The sequence below is a fragment of the Melitaea cinxia genome, chromosome 5 (assembly GCF_905220565.1).
Source record: "Melitaea cinxia chromosome 5, ilMelCinx1.1, whole genome shotgun sequence".
Lineage (NCBI taxonomy): Eukaryota > Metazoa > Arthropoda > Insecta > Lepidoptera > Nymphalidae > Melitaea > Melitaea cinxia.
The window spans coordinates 15,211,415-15,234,996 of NC_059398.1; positions in this window are offsets into that span (position 1 = coordinate 15,211,415).

Sequence of the window (23,582 nt, forward strand, 5' to 3'; positions counted from 1 at the left end):
TAGCTTTGACCTTCGAAATCATTTCAATAGCAACAAAACAAAAGAATTACCCAAATTCACTTGTTCGGGTAGTTCGGTTTGTAAGACTTTGAGCAGGTATAAAAGGTTAAGGGATGATTGAAATGACATCATTTACATTTCAACTTGCAGTCAGAAAGGTCCTTTACCGAATACGTTATCATTCTGAACAAGAAAATGGATACCACACCGGAAGCAGCATCTCAAGTGGTTGCACTAATTGAAGCTGGACAGAACCAAAGTCAAGTGGCTCGTCAGTTAAATTTGAGCAGATATGCTGTTCGACGTGTATACGAGCGATATCAACAAACTGGTAGCTTTACCAGGCGACCAGGAACAGGCCGAAAACGTGCCACAACTCAGCGCGATGATCGTTATCTTGTGACGACATCACTGCGAAATCGCCGGTTAAATGCAGTTCAACTCGGACAGCAACTCCAGGAAGTTAGAGAAGTGGAAGTTAGTCGGTGGACAGTTAGAAGAAGACTAGCCGAAGGAGGCCTGACAGCGCACAGAGCGGCAACTGGCCCAAAATTGACCCCAGTACACAGACAAGCGCGCATTCTGTTTGCACGAAATCACCTAAATTGGACAATGGATCAATGGAAGACAATACTCTTCTCTGACGAAACCAGGATATGTCTCCATGGTAACGATGGAAGGAGTAGAGTCTATCGAAGATCTGGTGAGCGTTTTTCTCAGTGCTGCATTTCCGAACGGGTCTCATACGGCGGTGGTTCGTGCATGTTTTGGGGAGGCATTTCACTGGAAGCGAAAACCGAACTTGTGTTCATCACAGGGGCCGATACCGACCGTCGATCGGGAGGATTGACTTCCCGACGTTACATCGAGGAAATCCTGGAAGAACATGTTGTGCCTTTTTCCGCATTTATCGGCGCAAATTTCATTTTTATGCATGATAACGCCAGACCACACACCGCCGCTATAGTACGCCAGTACTTGGAGGAGGTTGAAATACCCGTTATGGCGTGGCCTGCTCGAAGCCCTGATCTCAATCCTATTGAGCACTTATGGGATGAACTAAAGAAAAGAGTAAGGGCAAGAAACGTACCGCCGACAGGTCTAAGAGAACTCCAAACCGCAATTAAGGAAGAATGGAACAGCATACCGCAAGAGTTTGTAAAAAAAATTATTTCTACAATGAAAAATCGAATGGAAGCGGTTATTCAGGCTAGGGGGGGCAATACCTCGTATTAACAAATTTTTGTCTTCGAAAAAATATTGTTTTTTTAACCTTTTATTCCTGCTCAAAGTCTTACAAACCACGCTACCTGTAACGAGTGAATTTGGGTCATTCTTTTGTTTTGTTCCTATTGTAATGATTGCGAAGGTCAAAGCTATTCATAATGGGTTTTTAGAAAGCTAACAATGTGCATTTTAATTTAATTTAAGTTGTATTAGCAAACAACCTTAAATTTAAAAAATACTTGCGGTCAAAATGAAAATGTAGGGGGTGTGCGATTTCTATGCTCTCGAGTGTATTTTACATTGTATGTCATGAGTTAAATAAGAACGTTAGAATTCAATTGTGTTACAATTTCGAAGAACATTTATTTAAATTGTCATACACCGTTTATTCATTACAGAGCGAAACAAAACTTTGTGTATAAAGAGTATTGATTACATTATATTAGAGAGGAAGGTTACTGAAAAATGATTTGTGTAGATAAATACTGTCGAAACTATATTTTAAGTACATTTCAAGCTAATGTTATAAGAGTCAATATATTCTTCCAATTTTTTTAAATGTAAATATACTTATAAGTTCTCAAATAACAAATTCATATAAAGTTTATTTGCACCATGTAAATATCCTTTCCAGTTTCTAGTAATCGTAGTTTAACCCACAAAGGTGCTAAGGGACATCTCTATATTGGGGTGCTACCCCAAAAAAGCAACCCTAACGGTATGCTTACTACCCCTGAATTAGAGAAATGCATATTCATCGAGTGAGTTAATTTATATGAGGGTTATCTAATTAACAGGGGTGCGTAAATCAACGAAGTAATCGTCTTAAGACATGAAGCCTTATTACGTGAAACGGAGTCACGATGAGAAAGCTCCACTTTTATTGATCAGAAGGTAAAGGCATTTATAGTACCAATGATGGCATTTTATTATTTTTTAAAAACAATCTATAAAAAAATTATCAGTTGAATTTTATAGAAATCGTTGTGATTATGGTACTTTATACATTTTTAATCCTAATATATTTTTACATATACTTATTATTACAACTAAAGAGAATGAGTTCCTTTTAAAAAGATTATCAATCAATAATAACATTTTTGACTATAAAATGTAATTGATAAAAAATAATTGAAATAAAACCATATAAGATGTATAAAATATTACTTGTAATTCTTACAAAGTTTGATAAACATATACCCAAAGGAACTATTATTATTATAAGATCTGTGACTATTAGTTAATAATCGTTACCATTTATATCAATAAAAAGTTTTTTTATTGCAATTGCAAACTCTTATTAAACTTTACTTTTGTCACGCGCCGAAAACTTGGCGTAATGCCTTAACGACAATTCAATTTAGGAATAAAAAAATATTGGCAAAGAATAGGCTGTACGGTCTAAAACTTTTGCATTGTCTTTATAGTTTAGACAGAAAAAAAATGAAGAAATTTTAAATCAGTTTAGAAATACTCACAACATTCCAAAAAATGGTTTTATTCAGGTAAGTGTTTTAATATCGTGTTACATAATTTATTTGAATGTAAATTTTATAAAAATGTGAGTAGCATTTATATTACATTAACTTTTTCTTATAATTTGATAGGTCGTTGCTCTTTCATCGTCGAACGTAAATTATTAAAAAAAAGTGTGTACGATTAATTACTGGCAGCATAACTTTGTAACTGATTAGAATAATTATATGTAAGAAATCAGTTTTATCTTGAATTAAACTATTACAAATCATCTCTTGGCAACTAAACAGAGCAAAGTATAATGTGCTTATAATAAATTTTTTCAAAAAAAAAGAAAAAAACCCGTTGATTTATTATTTTGAACATTGTTACTTACTCATTAATTATTAAAATAATATTTCTAGATTTCTACTTGTACTAAAGTTTAAAGTCAGTCTTACTGTTTATAGGCCACTAGCAAATCAATTACATCAAAGACCATTATATATACTACGAGTATATATATTTATCCATAAATATAATATCCATAAAATTTTACGATTTGCAACGCATATATTTAAAAAAATCACTATTGAACTTTATGTTTAAGTTCTTGTTTCCGCGAGTAAAAAACCGTAATCTGTTTATCATCATATGATCAGTCAGTCAGTTCAGCCTATTGCATTCCACTGCTGAACATAGACCTCCCCAAGTTCGCGCCAGACATCCCGGTTTTCCGCAATCATCATTATATGATACAACTAATTAAATATAAAATCTTAAACAAACTCAAGTTTAAGTTTGTGCAAACCATAAAATGATCAAAGGTTAAGACAAAAAGTATTTACTCATAAATATTTCGCATGACGTCACAAAGCGGTGCCGAAGCCTTTTGCAAACACACGAGAAATAAATAAAAAAATAAACTTCTTACGCTCACTTCAAGGTCAGTTCAAGACAATTTACTGCGAAACCATATTGTATGTGAGTAAGAAAAGAAACACGTATGCCTGATTTTTTTTACAATTACCTCTACACACATTTTGTACATTAACTGCAAATCTTTCGTGGTTTTACTTGTCACGGTTTCACTATTATAAGTCATAGCGGGTAATGTGATAAATTGGTAAATCAGAAGAAATTTTTTTAAATTACTTTACAACTACTAGAATAGCCATAATAATCAAAATAAAACTAAACTGAACCGAAACAACATCCAAGCTTCCATCTGTTGGGATATTTTATTTAACTCCCTATATAGTCGAAACATTTAAGTATACCTAAAATTATCATGTGTTTAGTAGCCCTCTAGAACTATCTATTGTATTTTAACTAAAGCTTTAACAACAGCGGTTATAGCTCTGCGATAACAATTAATATGCCTATACGTCCAATTTATTTACGTTTATTTATTGCTATTTTCTTCACGTTTTAGTACCATTTTATAGGTTGTTACTTTACTTTATAGGTAATTCTAATCTCACTTTCAATATCTATTCGATTTAATGAATAAACCAGTAATTGAAAATTATAATAGAATGTATTAGAAAGTATCGGGCGAGCATCATGATTCCCTGGTGATGTTAATGAATTATTTATATTTAGAAAATTACATCGTCAGTAGTTTCCTATTTATACAATCGACATAAAAACGATTTTAAAATAAGTGTTATAAGCGTTTTTAATTACCACAAAATCTATTTAATCTCGATTCGTAATTGCTATCATCCGTCGAGCCGTTCTCCAGTTTTGGTGATGCCGCCTGTATTCTGATAACAGTCCATCTCAAAAGCATAATGTATGTTTTATATTAAAAACTTATTTGTTCTCTTAAACGGACTGGTTAACTATAACAAATTGTCGTTTAAAAGTTGAAGAACGTTTATTCTGTAAAAATTTGGTGAAAAGAAAGTTTGTAACCCATTTTATATATAAAACACAACGAACGATGAAAGAGATGCAACGCAAATATGAGTTATATACAGTTTACAGTTACAGTCATGGTTATTACAGTGTGGTTACAGCAGTAAAGAATATAGCCACCCCCTCTCTTTCCGTAGGGGTCGTAGGAGGCGACTAAGGGATAACACAGTTATACTGTCACCTTGGAAATTATAAAGCCGACTGATGGCGGAATAGCCATTCAACTGCTGACTTTCAAATACACAGGCCGAAGAAGGGCAGCAGCGTCTTCGGTTCGACAAAACCAGCCCTGCGGTCACCAACCCGCCTGCCTGCTCAGCGTGGTGACTATGGGCAAAACACATGAGTTCGCGCCATTTTTGGCGTGTACTTGGGAAGGCATATGTCCAGCAGTGCACTGCGATAGGCTGTGATGATGAGTTATAACATTTTACAGTTTTTATAGTCTACATCAGAAAAAGAATGATTAAAATAATATAAATTAGGCGTAAAAATTGCGTAAGTATATATCAAATAAAAAGAAAAAGTACATAGTCAAAGACAAATAAAACAGTAATACCATATAAAAAAAAACCTAAAACAACCAGCAACACTATTTACTGCAGCTTGTCTTAAACATTTTACACGGTCCATATTATCAAAAAAAATTAAACTTTAATCTGACACTACACGTAACGAGAATTAGGGTGATCAGTACACACGCTGCTTCAATCCAGCTCTTATTATTATGGTAGTAAGTAACAAATAGTACGGTTTTTTTGTAAAAAATAATTTTATGTTAAATGACGTTTGTATTTCTGACTTAATTCCGAGAAAACCTGACGGTATCAACTTCCCTCGCCAACGTACCACATCCGCCACTTCAAGTCAACTTTGTTGACAAAAACCAGTTATGAAAATGTCGGTAATAAGGATTATTTGTGTAAAACCATAAAAAATACCTCTATTTATTGCAACAAATATATTTTCTGAAGTATAGTCTTTTAACTTTTGTTCAGATGCTTACATGTTATTCTAAATACTTCATAAAGTTTTCTTGAACTCATTCTATCTCGTATTTCATTGCGCAAACGGTTTAAAAGATTAAAAAATAAATAAATAATAGACATATTTCAGATTTAATACGTTCGTTGCATTATCGAAATTCTCTCAGTAATATATTTGTAATAATATATTTGTTTTTGTAAGAATACGTCATTCAAGCAAAAGTTGCTTGGTAAATCGGAAACTTTCTGGTTCGCATCTAAAAATATACTTCCAGGAAAATTCGATAAGCACTGCATCATAATATATCGATGCTCCACATAATTCGTAGGAAGATGAGATCAAAATCTGACGTAACGATGTTCCGAGTCATAGACCGCCTACCGTCGTTCAACAGGCCCGCAGCCAGCTGGGCAAGTTGATTTATCATTTCATCCATAATCGATTTACTGATTAAATCACGATTTTCTCCACACAACGCTTTTTGTGAAGACGCCAAGTTGCGCAATTTACTCACAAATCTAGTTGTAACATCAAGTAACGGGATGAGTCGATTTCTGCCAACGTTTTTATGGTTCAAATAATATCAATTTAGTTATAAAATTTACCATTACATTAATAAAATTTAAGGTGTATTCCTTAAACGGAATAATTTGTTTGAATAATCTAGAAAATTAGAGATAAAAACAGAATGAGCTTGTGATCGGAATCAGATAATTGTGATAATGACAACTACAAACAGTTAAAATATTTTATTCGTTTAACAGCAAATAATAAAAAATAGCGATGTAATCTAAAATAACAGTAACTGTAGCCAGAAATCTGATATCATAGAACAAACTAATAAAAACTGCATTATGATTACACGGATCATTCATTTCATTAACACGCGCTTCGTGAATTGTATAAAATAAAATTTTATTGATATAACTTAAACGATAACAAATTGCTATTCGTTTTGGAAGTAAGATTAGGATTGAAGGACAAATATTTTTTAAGTAATCTGCAATAATAATGTTCTTTCTATTATCAATGAAAAGCTAAAAATCTAGGTCTGTTAAAATGAACTCTTTCAACCTATTGTGATCTTTATACGGTTCGTGGTATAACACAAACTGACATCATACTAAATTACAGTTGTTAAATAATAACGATAATCTTGATGATTATAACGATGGAAACTATAATGTTATAGCGAGGTGGGATGACGACATTGTACAAAAAATGAACCAGCAATTACAAACACGTGCAAATTCTCGGAGCCAATCTCACCAAATACGGACCAATGAGGATAGCGTTTGAGTTAATCATAAGTCAACACTGCCGGACTGAAGTATGCATTCTATCGGTTCAAAGCATAAGTCTAGGTTGGGTATTGCCTTTAAAAGTTGAAACGGTTGAAGGCATTTTACAGATGTTTTCTTCACATATATGAGAAATATGAAAAAATAAAACTACATATACATACGTATACTTTAAAATGTAACTCACGTATATATGTTTGAAATGGTTACATCGATAAACATTGTGTATCTGCCATATTTGAATCTTAATAAGAACTTCTAATTTTGTAATCGTATGAATGTATTGATCTGTTTCGAATAGCTCATAAATAAACCTAATAACGATTTGGCAGTATCAATGACCATGTGACTGCAGATTGACATGACTCAAGACGTGACAGCTACATGTGACGAATCAAAATCAACACCTTGTTTACAAGATATGTCGTGCAAATGTTGCGTGCTGCGTGACATTAACAGAATATCAAATATTCTAAATGTTTCATGTGGCTTTTAAGGATTCATGAACATTAAAACTTTAAACCAACTACTACCTATCGTGGTATATGTTCGTATATTAACGTAAAAAATGGGTGCACTATAGATACATGAAAATTATTTATAAAACGACCGTTTGTTAAAGATTCTTATAAAGTAAATATTAGCTTTATCGATAACGTGGCACAAATCGGTAGCCTTCGGGGTATTTTGCTTGGTTTGATATACGTAATTATTGTTATTTATCGTAAAGAATAATCCCATCGCGTTCCTTAAATCATTTTTTATACACTATTTAAAACCTTTACACTTGTTTCGTTAGCAGATTTTTAAATAAAAAAAAATTAGTAACTAATTAAATCCCTGAAAAACTCAAGTCATCAATTTCACACTACTTAAAATTAATCACCCAAAAAACACTATAAAAATATTCACGAACATTTTTCTTTATACCTTTATATATTTTTAAGTTTTAAAATTTACTGTCAACGTTCAGAACAAATTTATTTTACGACAAAAAAAAAACTTGAATTTTATATAAAATCTCGGTCCGTTGGAGGTGGCTATATACGATAAGGATCTAGACGTGAGGCAGGTCACCAGCACGACCGCCATTAAAACTAGTTTAAACTTTTTTTTTTCATCGAAATAATGTCTGTCGCGTGTGCACCTACAATAATAATAATAGTTTAAAATTTATAACATTAGCTACATAATAAATGTCATCGACCACGACACAAAACGTTTTAAACAATGTTGCAATCAGTATAACTGCCTGTATAATTAAATTTATTTAAATATTGTGTTTTTTACATTAATTCATAATAAAAATATTTAATACTGATTTTGATTACGGGTAGATAAATTCAAAAATTTACAATTATCTTTATTTTTCGGTGATGCAAGGTTTCATCACCATATTTAACAATTATGTCATCGTGCCTCTGGACGGAGAACATTTCGAAGAGTCCATGTTAATTGGTAGTATAAAAATGACTTTTGGTATTGGTACTTATAAATGTGCATTAATAGAAACTTGATAACTTAATAACTTACTTACTTGATAACTTTGCTCCTATATAAAGGTCTATCTAAGAGGCTCCGCTCCGGCTCGCAACGACTTAGCTCAGACATGGGATATTTATAAGCTCAAGCTTTCAGTTATAGTAGTTTAATTCCAGTTTTATGAGTATGTGTAGATCGAAACATGCTATATCTATAGTATTATTACTGTACAGTAATACCCCGGACTTACGCGATAGGTGGGACTGAGCGCTATCCGCGTAAGTCGAATTCGCGTAAGTCGGGGTACAGTTTTGCGGGGTATTTTTCGTAATTGATCTGACTGTCGATTCCCAAAAAACACAAAATCGTAACTTATGTACCTACGCGCCGATTCCGCACTACGCGTCTGTGCCTGTTGTAAACTGAACGAATAATAATACGGGTGGGGGGAGTCAAACAAAAAACGAATAGACGACAAAATTAAATCGCGTAACTCCGAATTCGCGTAAGTCGAGGTAGCGTAAGTCGGGGTATTACTGTACAGAAAAATAAACATGCAAATTTAAAACAAAATTCAACGATTTGCCTAACATTAGGTATATGACGGAAAGACGCTTTTTTGGAACTTTAGATAAACATGCCTTTCCGCTTATTTACTTCGCAAACACATATAAATTGTATGTTATATACACACAATTTTTTGTTTGGTGTTTTTGAAATGCAATGCGATATTCATTGTACAATGATTGCCTTACTTAAATATAGATCGTGACACAGGTTTTATTCACTGTCCATATTTTTATACGACGTTAATAGCAGACGTGACTGACCGTAAAAAATTAGTCACAAATCGATTTTTTCTATTTAATACCTAAGGTAAAAACTACAGAAATAAAAACTACATAAAACTTATGTAAAGTAAGTAAAAGAGAAATAACACTCCGAGCCCTAACACAGTAATTAATCGAATCTAGTATTTAATCGAATAGTTCAAGTTACGTACTATAAATGGATTTTTTTTATATTTAAAAAAAATTAAAAGAAATTGGCGTAATATGAAAAAAATAAATAGATGACCTATAAATTTAATCCGAAAAACATACTAAAACGTGGCTCTGCCTGTTAATTGCTTTGAAATCGAATATTTTATATTTTTTAAATTTTCAGCAGTTACTTTTTATTTCAAAAAATATTCATATACGTTAAACATGCAGGTTCATTGAACACAAACTTGCGGTTCGCTTTACATTATTATCGTACTGTAGTTTACCTTTTGGAAACAAAGAATAATTCACGTCTTCATAATGTTATTTTATCGAATATGCGGTTGAATAAATATTGACACGTTACGACTTACGACGTAATTCATAAACAAACATTTGTACCTACTAAGTAATTTTTAACGAATTTCTTAGCGAACTGGATATAGGTAAAAACTCGCACAAGAAAAGCCCCGTATAGTTTATCCCCGTATAGTTTTAGTTAATCCCAAAAAAGCCGTATGTTTTGTACAGGAACATCTTTACAAATTTTATGTTGCCATTCAAAAGCCACAACCCAACGACAGATGAACGAACAAACAAGCCATAGGGTTCCGTACACGAGTATATAACTCTTCTAAAGCATAAATTCTAGCCTTGTGAGGAAATAGCCATTTTTATGACACAGTTTATAGTAGTGGACGCACGCTGTCACAGGTTTTCGGAGTTCATTTCCTTCCGTTTTGTCTCGGTTGTTAAAACTGTTATGTGGATATGTAAATATAATGTAGTATTCTTCCTAGCCTTTTTACTGGGAAAAACAAATAATGATATCCTTTTAAAAATGTGCAACCTAAAAATAAAGTCAATAAAGCCATGTTACTTTTTTATATAATTAGGTCGGCAAACAACCTTGCCGCCTTGTGCCTTACCTCAGTTAAAAACTTATTTTTATTATCTTAAGTATTATTTTTTTGGTAATAATGCTTATCAAATTATAGATATAAAATGGAAAGAACAAAAATTCAACTTTGATACTCATCATTATAATTTTAAATTTAGAAGTAATTTAATCGAATACAATAGAATTGAATTTTAATGTTTAAATTAGGTTATTTACTTTAAGTTTTAAATTAGTGTAATGGTAGTTGACAAATAATACGTTGTAACTACTATGAATAATAATATTCAACGACAATGTAATTTTCTGGCAGCAGTTGATTTGATGATGAAGACGTAAAATGATCACATAAACCTCTATTTATCTAACCCCACGCGCTCTGGTGTAGTGGTGCGAGTAGTCGCTTAAAACACCGACGGTTTGCGGGTTTGATTCCCGCTCGGGATGGATATTTCTATTTGTACAAATATTTCTTTCCGGTTTGGATGTCTGTCCTTGTGGGTCATCACAACGTGCCTCTGAAAGCACGTTACGCCGTCGGTCCCGGTTGTTATCATAAATAACTAATAGCGATCGTTACTCATAGTAGGGAACATATCTGCCTATGGATAGGGATGTTACAGGCTGAATGTTTTTTTTTCTTTTTGTTTTACACATGACAAACCGACAACCGGCTTTTTTGCCTCAACAATTTTTTTGTACTTTTTTATCATTTATTTGCGTTATTTTCTTTTTACTCTAGCCGCAACAAAATACGTCTAGAAAAAATGAATTTTCAAATACTTTACTATCCTCAAAGTCATCTGCAGGAAACCTGAAAGTTTTAACCACAGGAAATTCTGAAATATGCATCATCTACAAATACGGACATCAGTGGAACAATTTTCACCGCAACAAGATATACATGTTAAATAAACGATTTAAGCTTTCATTCAAATCTAAGCCGGTTTTATTTAATCTATTTGAGGTAATCATTATAACATCGTAATAACTCGCTACCGTGTAACGTATTTCGTGAGGTAAACGACCGTTGTACAAATATGTGTACTCAAAGTGGCAAATTTATCACCTGTCCCGTGTGTGTGCTTTTGATTCGAGTACGATGCAGTTGAACGCAAATATTGATATTAATACCGCTTTGATAAATAACAGAGGAAGATTTTTAAGATTCATTCAATGCGGTCTTATATTGAGAATATAGTAGGTATATTGCAGAATGTTTTGTTTGTGACTAGTCTTTTATTTGGTTGGATTCGAATTTATTTGCGAGTATTATAAGAATATCAAACAACTTATATGATCAAAGTAGTGAGGAAAAAGCAAAAAATAATTTTCTGAATGGGATTGGAAACTTCTATACTTAGAACATGCAAATTGAAACTATTTAGCTAACTTATATTAGTAATGATACAGGTTTAATAAACACATTTCTTAACGAGCGTGAAACTTCAACTTATGTAAATTCAAACAACATTTAATACGTAAAATCACTAGATGTAAGTGTGTCAGTTTATTTTCAAAGTATTTCTGCAATGAATGCAAATTAAACGACATTTATATATACGAAACGGTAAAAAGAAAAATTCACATTTCAATTAATTCAGTTGAAAACCTTGAAAAACTTGAAATTGTATTCAAATTTAAATTAACTTAAAAGTATATCTAAAAGTCTTCTTTCGATTCTTATGCTTAATTTATTAAAATATTTCATTATGCATTTAGGACATATGTATATTTATTCTTAATCAGAAGCCGTAAAAAGAAGTTTATAATATCAGAAATTCATTTTTTTATTTTAAAAGGATGATACCAATTTCCTTCCCCTACTTGACTCGCTAAAGTAAATTTACTTTATTCATATTTTGAAACGAGTCTCTCAAGTTATGTCTTCCGTTTAAATATTTTACGCACAGCAATATGGTGAAATAGTCACGATATTCAGGCTCACTATAAATCATATAATATTTTATAAGCTCTTTTGCATTACAAATTATAAATAGGCAACAATTAGTGGGTACAATTTTTGTAATTTTTTTAATTGGAGAAATTTCGATCGATACAATAGCCATTGTTATCGCGTTATCAACGCTGAAACATATTTTAATACGTAAATACATATAAAATATATATTTTTTTAAAAACAATGTGTCCTTCAAACCAATCGGAGCAAAAAGTAGAGTGATGTGTTTCGCGTCACGTTCGCGTTTTTTATTAAATAAACATTAATAGGTATATCCTATCTCCGAGCAGGGTTGTACCCCTAACTTTTGAAATATCTAGGCACTATTTCTGTGATTATTTTTGTTTAAAAATTCGTTATATTTTTTAGATGCGTAGACTTATTTTGGTGTGACTCACAAAAGTGACTATTAAAATTAAAATTAATTAAGTATATGAAAAATTAAAAGAATGGGTAAAAAAAATATGGAAAAAAAATATAGGTAGTCTCTTTTTCTGCTCCACTGATTCCGTGTTTAATTCAATAAAAATAGTATTGATCAAACTTGTAAAATGGAATGTATGTAATTTAAATTTGGAAATCAATCTTCATTAGGTACGATTAAAAATTGTACATTAAAAATAAAAATAAAACTATCTAGCGCTAACCCTACATAAAGTTTAACTGGAGCAACAAAAGTATTCTAAGTGCGTAATAGCTACTCGTTAACTGAGTTTGAAAAAGTTCTTTGTACCTTCGACCTCGCTGCCGTTGCTCAAATATTTATCTCCACACAAATCTCAAGTACATACTTATTGGTCTCCTATAAACCGTTTTTTTTTTTTTTTATTACTAAAGATCATTTGAAGTAGTAATAGAGATAATATCAGCAATAGTTTCATAATTATAATTGAGTTGCTTACTATAATTTATTTAATACTAGATGTTGCCCGCGAATTCGTTCGTCTGGAAATATATCCCGAGGAAATCTTTATTCTTTTGTATTGGTTTTAGTTAAATGTATCTAAATCAAGCTGCATTTCTGAGGAACGAAGTAAGAAGTTCTTACTAGTTTTTACGAATATTTAAAATTATTACGAATATATTAAATGTAGGCTTAACCCAACTAACGAGCATACAAGTCATCTAATCTTAAATGCACACCTACCCGTAACCTTCTCTCTTCAGAACAACAAAAGCTTCATTTATTGTTTCATACCCTAACACTTTAACCACATTGATGTCAAGTCAATCTTTATTATGTATTAAATAAATAATATGAAATCCACACAATGATACTGAACCGTAATAAATTATCCTCAAGAACATCTAACAAGTGAACAAATCAACGTCCAATTACATAAGGCCAGCTGTCCAGCAAGTCTAGCAGTGGTCGTATTTGTGCGAAATTTACAATAAAGCGCGGTAACAACTGTTATTGTGAATTACACACTGTCTTGTAAAATAATAAGTAAAATGAGTATTGTTAGCGCTCAATGCCAGTTGTCACGTATTTTTTATTATCTTCAAAGCTTAATAGTTTTTAGTATTGGTTATAGTTGTAAATATAATTAAGTTTAACATATCCAGTCGGTCGTCTGTTCTTAAAGTACCTAGGCAATTTAATGCGTGTCTTTTGGACTGCAAACTGCCCTAGGTCCAATTGACATCTCAATCTAGATAAAACAATGTCTGCTATGTGATTTAAATTGGCAGTAAACATAACTACATATCATAGCATTAAGTACAAACCTGTACAGGTTTATGTACTCATTGATGATTCATTTTAAAAGCGATAATTAGCTTTAAATTAACACACAATGACAACTGCATCTAAATATATCGACACATATGGAATGTCTTAACTAATGTGTATGATCTTGTAATTATCACCTGAGGTACACTGACATGGTCCCGCGTCAAAGTCATCGTACCCGTATAAGGTCACAATAACTTAGGTCATGAATATCATTCAACGCGACAAGTTTTGTGTTTCTGCTTGATTGATGACGGTAATCACTGAATCTTAGTTTATTTATTCTTTGCGCTTTTTTATTTATTATTCTATTCATGTATAATGTTGACAGTATTATATATCTTTTATTTTATCACTAACCTAAGATAACTAACTGAACTTAGGTTGACAAACGTATTTACGAAATTGAATGCTTCGAGGAAGAAACATCTACCACATAATTGCGACGATTCCTATTCATCCTTTTCGGTCTGAATGCAACTTTTAGGGCGCAAGGAGATCATAAATCTAACAGAGCGAATGCGTAGGATGATATGACAAACTGTTATAATTTTACTTCCAAAAGAAAACGTCGAAACTGTCTATTTCGTCCAGGTAGGACTTAGACAGACTTGGGTCGTCTTATCCATGGTCGTCTTATCCATCAAGAGAAAGGCATAAGCTTTCCAGATTCCAATAACGCCTAAACGAGTCGTCTTTAAAGAGTCACCCTTCACTGTGTATCCTTTAAACAACTTTCGGCTACAGTGCAACCATACGCAAAACAACGACAAACACAAGATTTTGAAAAATACTATTGGGTTAACCGCCCGTTTAAATCGTTTCGCTGCTAAATTGCGTCTCGGGTATACTATTTTTACATAGTCTTGGTTCGGTCGGGACAAACAGCCTTACAAAGCATGATCAGGGAAAACGATATCCGTTTCAAGCCAGTACGGACACACGAGACTGACTAGACACGAAATCAAGGTAGGGCACAGCACAATATTTCCCACTAAAAATATGGAGCATCCTGTCTGGGGTAGCACCTCGACCTTACAGAAGATCACAGCTAAATAATAACGCTTTCAAATAGTGTTATGTTCCTGTGGTGAGAAAGATCAGAGCCCCTGGGAGGATTTGGGATAGGGTCGGAAACGCGTTTGCGATGCTTCTGGTGTTGCAGGCGTCTATAAGCTACGGTAATCGCATACCATCAGATGAGCCGTACGCTTGTTTGCCGACCTAGTTACATAAAAAAGCACGACCGTCACCATTAATGAAACTTTCGCACCATTATGACGAACGTCAACAAATAACATTAAATTTTAAAAATTAACGAGGAAAACTAATCGAAACTACTGTTAGAAATAAATTTGACAAATGAGGTGTCGAGTGACTGTATGACGTAAGCAGATAATAATATGGCAGACGGCAATTATAAAGCATAATGAGATTGTCAGTTTTTGCCACAATGAAATATGTGTTTCAATTTATAGTAGTTTTATGTGAAGCTATTTGTTATTACACATTACATTAGACTAGTATTATACAAATAGTTTCAATATTATTTCTCTTAATTTTAAGAACACGACATTTATTTTATAAGTACCTAACATTAAATTACCCAATCACTTTACAGACTACATTACCAACTTATTAGTGTTAGTCATTTAATCTTAAGTTGTTATAATTAGCTTGAAAAGAAAATAAAGTATTTTTGTTTACGGCCAGCTGTGCACATGACTTCTATCGAGGTGGACTATTTTAGAAGTAAAAATACTGTTTATTAAGAGATTCCGAGGCTATTTACTACTCACTACTATTTACTGTCTCAATATTTTTGAAATTATTATTGAGCACTGCAGTATACTCGCATAATTGTTAGCAAGAAAAAAAAATCAGCAAGAATTGTATTACCTGTAAAAAGAGAACAAAAATATCGTTGTTTTTATACCGTACAATTTGGTTTTAAAGAATGTATAATATACGCTTCAGCCTGTAATATCTCACTGCTATGCCATATATCTATGTCCATAGGCCACTTTCCCTATGTAGGAGAAGGATCAGAGCTTAATCCACCACGCTGCTCCAATGCACGTTGGCGGATATATTCCCTACTATGAGTGTAACGGTCGCTATCAGGTGTACATAATAACAACCGGGACCGTCGGCTTAAAATGCTCTCCGATGCATGGTGGGAAGGCCCACAAGGACTGCTAAAACACCCAGACCATGTGCGGGGATCGAACCAGCAACCGCCACAAATCAGTGCTATGACCGTTGCGCCAACGCGCATGTATAATATAGTTATAATTAATGATATAAAATGTGGTCAATTTTTTAAGTCAGGTAATTATTATATTACGCTTACGCTTCACGAACGCTCCTTGCGAGCCCGTCGACCCTAATCAAGCGTAGGAAGTACCTATGCAGAGTGCAGAGTGATCAACAAATACTAATCAAACCATCTCGATCAAAAAAAAAAAAAATAATAATAAAGAAAAACAATTCTATACCAAAATTAATGTATAATATTGTTCTATGCCTATAAACATATACCAACTGGAAAAGAAAATGAAACACACACATATATTGACACACAAAAAGGTACCTATATATATTATAATTAACAAATTTTACGTCATTTAGGCAAATAGGAAACGATTTTCATGACCCGTATTAAAATACTGGACAAAAGAATCACAGACAAAAATTAATAATAGAACAGTAGATGTGTCGATAGCGACATTGTTAGCAGCGTTTGTGTGTCCGATGAACAATGCGGGAACAGGCGGCAATCGATGTTATTTTGGCAAATTTTCAATTTTACATATCACAGCGTTATTTATACGACTATGAAGATTAGTACAAGGGTTTTAGATATTTTAATTACATTTGTATTGGCGAATGATATTATTATTTTATAATCTTGTTGAGACAAAACCGTTGGTGTTAAATTCTCACTCAACGATTGTTTAAAATGTAATTATGTATTATCTAAACCAATTATGCCCCTCGATGAACAGACTCATCTTGTTAGAACATTAGGTGCTAACATTATTCTCTCTTATCTAAGTTTTTCAAGTAGTGTGAATTTTCTATATTTCCTCATTATTATTTAACAATGGATAATTTATACTATTCACAATACATATAGACTTGTAATTGTTTGAAAAAAAAAATCTTTATGAAAAATATGTTTACAGGTGAACACACCGAAAAAAACCAAACTGAACCGCAGATCTTTTTCTTGAAATTTACGATTAAATACTCTTATTATTTACATGAGTTAGTTAGTGATAAAAATAAGTAACGTTGATTTGATGTTCTTAATCAAAAAATAATGACAATTGACAAATCGTCTCGATACTATCTGAAATTAGCGAGTTCAAAGAAACAGACTCACAGAAATTCATAATAAAATAAATGTTCGTTATTATTCGAATAATTTAACAAACGTAGCAACCATCATAGCAAAGAAGACATTTAATTTAATTAGAAGAAAAAAGTATGACTGACTCCTTTACCGAGGATCATCACCAAACACGACAAAAATAGTCAGGTAAATACATAACGCATACATAATCTTTATATAACAAACAACTAGATGCTCTCGTGTACACCTATAAAGTTATGTATACAAAAAGTCATATTAAAATTTCGTTGAATTAAAACATAATATTAAATAATTGTGTTTGCTCGCAAACGAAAAAAACCGACTTCAATTACATCGACAAGCAATACAACGTAGGTAGGCGAAAAATTAGTCAAGTAAATACGCATCATCAAAGATTACTCTAAAAGTTGTAATCAGAAATCGATTAAATTTAAATGTGACCACATGATAAATATCGGCTTTCGATTAAATTAAAAATCATCAAAATCGGTACACCCAGTAAAAAGTTGTGTAGATTTTCAAGGGTTTTTCTCTTTCCCTCGATTTCTCTGGGATCCAATCATCAGATCCTAGATTCCTTATCATGCTACCACACCAGGGATATCTCCTTTCCAACAAAAAAAAAAAAAGAATTATCAAAATCTTTTCATAAACGACGAAGTTATCCCCGAACATACATTTAAAAATATATATACGGTCGAATTGTTGGTCGAAGTGGAGAGCACAAATGACCTATTATTACGGATACGAGATACGATGCCTTTTGTTATGACGAAAAACAAAAAAAGCACGTTTAACTATATAGTGTGCCACAAATTCTTACGAAAAAAAAACTACTAGTTAGTAGGTATGGACACGGAACGAATTCCAAGAAAATTTAAAATAATTAGAGCAAGTTATATCCGATCAGATTCTTACAACACCGGTCGTAGGTTCGGATCCTGATCGGGGTAAACATTTAAATTGATATTAAATAGTTACACCATAGCTTTGTTTCACTACGAAACCTTAAAAATTTGGCAATTAATAGTTTCATTCTTTGTACATGAGGTACTACAACATTTAATCAATCTTGACAAGATAATGATGGTTAATTTAAGTTTAATTATAGGTAACGATGGGAAACAAAGCTATACAACGTACTCTTATAAAATACGTATAAGAATATTACAATAAAATTAATCACAATAAAAAGTTTGTGCGTTTCATCGGTAATAATCTTTTGTATGTTTATCTTATTATTCTATATGTGTATGGATATATGCTTTTATATATTTATAATTATATTTATATCTATCTACTTTTGCACAATCTCGCACTTTGTTACGAATAATTTCCTTTTACCTGAGGTAGTCTGGAAGAGCTTGCTTAAAGCAATAAGCAATAAGACCGCCTCTACATGTTGTCAGTGTAACTTAACCTTAACCTTTGTTTAATTTTATTTATGTAGTTCTGTTTTTTTTCCTTTTTTTACTATGTGAAAGTGTTTGACTATAATTATGCAAGAAAGTAATAAATAAAGAAATAAATAATCTCGACTTATAGAACAGCATTTGATCTTTTAGAAGTTATTTCTTATTTACGGGTACTAGAGTATAGTCAGTACCTTCAATGCAGATGAGACCAAGTAGTTATCTAGTATAAGTGGACTGTCTTACAACGAAATCACAAATACATATAAAGAGAAATCATAATTTCATATCACAATGGCGTTAAAGTTATTGACGTTTCATAATTATAATTAGTAATTTGTAGTGCAGCCATTGTAAATTTCCATTTACATAAACGATTAATTAATTTATTATTAATAAGCGCAATCACTAATATTAATTCAATAACCTTATAATCAAAGTACCTTGTCATATTAAAATATAAATGCATTTGTCGTGGACTTCACAGAGTGAGTAATATGACACGGTACTAATAGAAACGCCGCTGCGTCTATTCAATATAAATGTACGTCATTTTTGGCCACGTCCGACGATTAAACATTATTGAGCGAGCATGCGGATTTAGTATTTAAATGACAGCTAGTCATTTTATAAACTGTCATACATCAAATTTATATCCATACAAAATTATCTGATTGATGTTATCTATATGTTGTGAAATTAATGTTAAAAAAATATAAAGCTTTATTTCATTACAGATTAAATATTTTGAAATTATACACGTGAGAGCTATAAAACAAATATGAGAGACGTGAGGCTTCTAAAATAAATATATTATTATATGTATATCCAAAGGCATTAAGCAGTTCAGTGTTTTTCTATCACATACATCTGTAATTCTATTATAACCGAATATACTCGTTACTTCTATACTAATATGATATCTACGTGCATATAACTGAATTGAGTTTAACCCTCTTACGAATAATAATAAAATAGTCTAAAATATTTGTTTCACTTAATTTAATTACAATTTTTTAATATTCATGATAGGTATGTGTAACAATAAAACGCCTAAACTTACGTGGCACTCATTAGTAATCTGTCTCCGAGTTACGTCTTTTGTTGTTGTAGTTTTAGAAATTGTTATTATTGCAGTCCTATTTTTCGTCTCATATATTCTTATTATAAATGATCCCAAAAACGAAATATTTCGTAGAATAAAAACAAAGGAACGACAGCCGTGACATAGTATCATAATCACACCGTTTTCATTTATTGTTTATATTATTATCAAATGATTAATTTCTCGCCTTGACCTTTGACGGCTATTACTCAAGTGGTAGCTAATAATTAAATATGTTTTCAATCAATTTTAACGATGTATACAATGAGTACAAGTTAAACTTTTATTGTTATAAAAAACTCTTACCAGTCTTCCAATTTCAAAATAAAATTATCGGTTACCTGAAAAAGGACAAATATTTATTAAATTAAAAAGTAAGTATAACCAAATTTAAGAACTAAAATACGTTTTATAATTATTTATGAAGTAAATATAGCTTAGTCAAAACTCCCAATATTTTCCATAAATAATACTTAAATTTTTAAAATTGTCAAAAAAAAAAAAGTATTATGAGCTTAACAAACAATTAAATATGGATATTGAAATATACTACCTAAATATGTTAGTCCAGATTACACAAAACATTTATTCTTTAAACGATGCCAAAGTCTAACAACGGGTTACGACATAATGCAGCCATAACCAACCGCAGTACGACATTATAACAACAGTTATTTGGCAACAACAAACAACAATTGCTGTTGATTCTAGGGCATTCCGTCACGCGCCGTCCCGAGGCGTTCCGACCGCGACTTTGACAGCCAAATGACGAAAACATTCTGCTCCTAAATAGCCCTTTGAAATATTGGTTGGTTATTGTTGGCCCTTTGTTGCCGCCGAGATTGAGAAATGTGGCGTTTCATCTATTTTAAATGGCATATTTACGTAAATTGTTCACTTAAATGGGATATTATGAAATATGTACAATTATATCACGGCGTAGTTGTTACCAGAGACCTTGTCCGCATGGAGTTAATTGAGATAGTGGCATTTGGTTATTTCACGATTTTAAGGGTCTAAACGTTTATTGCATCGAGCGGCACGCCTTATAAGTAAAAGTAATGTAGACTCCTGATTACTTTCTATGAAATACGATTAAGTGCAAAGTAAAAATGTATGTATTTTTATAATTTAAAGATAGCCGAGAAGATAAATTATAAATAAAAACAGCTCTCTAAATGCAACTCTAAATGAAAGTTTGTACAGTAGAATACAGTAACAGCTTATCAATACTTCTCAGCTTGATCGTGACAGGCTTCTTCTAAAAAGAAGCTTAATTCGCTACGCTTCTCCTCTGCACAATAGGTACACGAGCGCCAAATACCTAAGCGTCGTTATTTCTTTTAACACATACAGACAGATTGCTGAAGAAATTCTCAGATATTAATTGTAATTTATTAAATTAACGAGAACTTCGAGGAGTAAGATAGTTTCTTAAATTTTCTTGATATCAAAAAAAAAATATTCTTAAACAGTAGAAAAACTTTGTCAATATCTTTGCAAACAAAGTCGAAGGAAAATACAACATAGGAAATAAATCGTTGCGCTATTAAATCAAATATAGGCTGTGAGGAAATTGTACAGAACCTCTCAATTCTGTAGGGGACAGCTGAACCGGAACACGGGGCAGGAGACAGCAGCCCGCGGTGATCGTGAAACGCTATTTCAAATAAGGTTGCATTAATAACTTGATCTAGGGAAAGGGTGAGAAAGGCGCGACTCTTTAATATCGCAACTTTCGATTATTCCATTAATTTATTTAGTCGTAACCTTAAAGTAATTTGTATAAATAAAAGTGTTTCTACTTACTAGCTAACAATAATAATATGAAAATAAAAAATTAATATTTATAAAAAATATGCAGTCAAGACTACTTACTACACTTGTACCTACATATATGCGAAATTACAACGAACACATTTAATGTAGGTACTTATTGGCCCGGCCTTAACAGATTTTATATTAAAATTTTTTTTAAGTATCCAGAGATATACTTTTATAACTTTTTTTTTGATATCGCAGGGTAACCCATTTACGGGTGATATCCAGGATGCCCGGGTAGGTATTCCTAGACCGTATGTCGGCTTCAGCACTTGGGGGTGCACTACCGACCAAAACCCCTGCGGGAGCCTTCAGCCGCTTTAACTGGAGGTCCCGGATCTGCAGGCAACAGGATCCCTTCAGCGACAGGCTGGCCTCGGTGGAAAGACCAGACTTCTCCTCCATGGGGACTGTCCGGCTCACCTCTGAACAATCCCGACGACGCCATGTCTAGCAGGACCGGGTTCCAATCCTGGCCCGACATGGGCACAGGGGCGTTATGGAAACGCATTAAGTAGCGCCTCCTACGCACCCCCGTTCGTCGCCTGCGGACGGAGGCCTCGTCGGCGGCCTCCTCCCTCATCCACTCGTCGTTCTCCTTCTGGGACATTACTGTCTCTTAGAAGGAGACCATCGCCTTCCAGGACTCATCGTCGCCGAGCATCGCGGTGATAACGCTCGTCAGTGACAAGTCCCCTCCGAGGACTGGGCAGAGTCCACCGCCGCGCCACAATCGTGACATCCAGTCGTCGGATCTCCCGTGACCATGGCTACTATAAAGTATCCGCAACGTCGGGTAAAAAAATTTAATAAACCGCGATAAAATCTGAAAAAGTTTCATTACAATAAAGTCATGTCTTATTTGAAATAAAGAACACAAAGGTGTACAGTACGATTTATACTACTTACATCATTATGTTTTCCGTAACTTGTGTATAGCGTAATTACAATCACATTATTTTAAATATTTTGAAAGGCGATACCAATTTTAAAAAGTTTTGACGACTGACGAAAAATACAACAACCATATTTGTACAATAACCATAATTATGTTAACGAACTACACACAGAATAATAGTACCTAAATACGAGTATTTAATATAGTAACTATAAATGTCAGTTCCTATTAAATAAGCAGAATCAAGACACGCAGCGCTTTAATTGCTATTTCTATAAATATAGATATTGTTATTGCAACATCTATTATATTTAGATGTTTCAAACGCTACTCTTGCGCTATATATATATATAAGTACGTGTATATATATGAAGAAAGTTGGTTAACCGATCCTCCATCATAGTTTGTCAAGTAGAGTCTATTTCTAGATAGAGACATGACGATGGCAAGTTTGCATTAAATTTGAGATTCGCCTTTTAATGGGGCGAACGAGGAGGGCAAGACTGTGTGAAAGGTGAAAAAATACCCTTTGACTTGAAATATAGCACGACATAAGCTGTCCCACATCGGTTGAGAAATCAAACGTATAAACGAGTTAAAAAATTAGTTATTTTTACTTATACACAAAAATATAAGTGACTTTTTATGTCGAGAGTATTTATTAAAAATGTTATTTACTACTAAAGCCGCACGCACGTACGTTCGGTAAAACGGTGAAGAAAAAAAAAAAACGATTTATGCTGTGATTCGACGAGAATGTCCGATGTCACGACTGCTTGCCTTTGAAGATCGCCTGTCAGCTTGAAAGCTATTGAGTGGGCTTCTGATTTTACTACTACCTAGTTGAACAGAAAGACTTGGCAGATCTTGAGCATAGTTTTTAAATATTAATTTAATTTGTTTATCTACACGTGTACTTTTGAAAAATACATACTACTAGGATGTTTAATATGTTTTTTTTTTATTGACGCATGGATATATTTAATATTCATATACGGGACATCTAAAAAAACGTA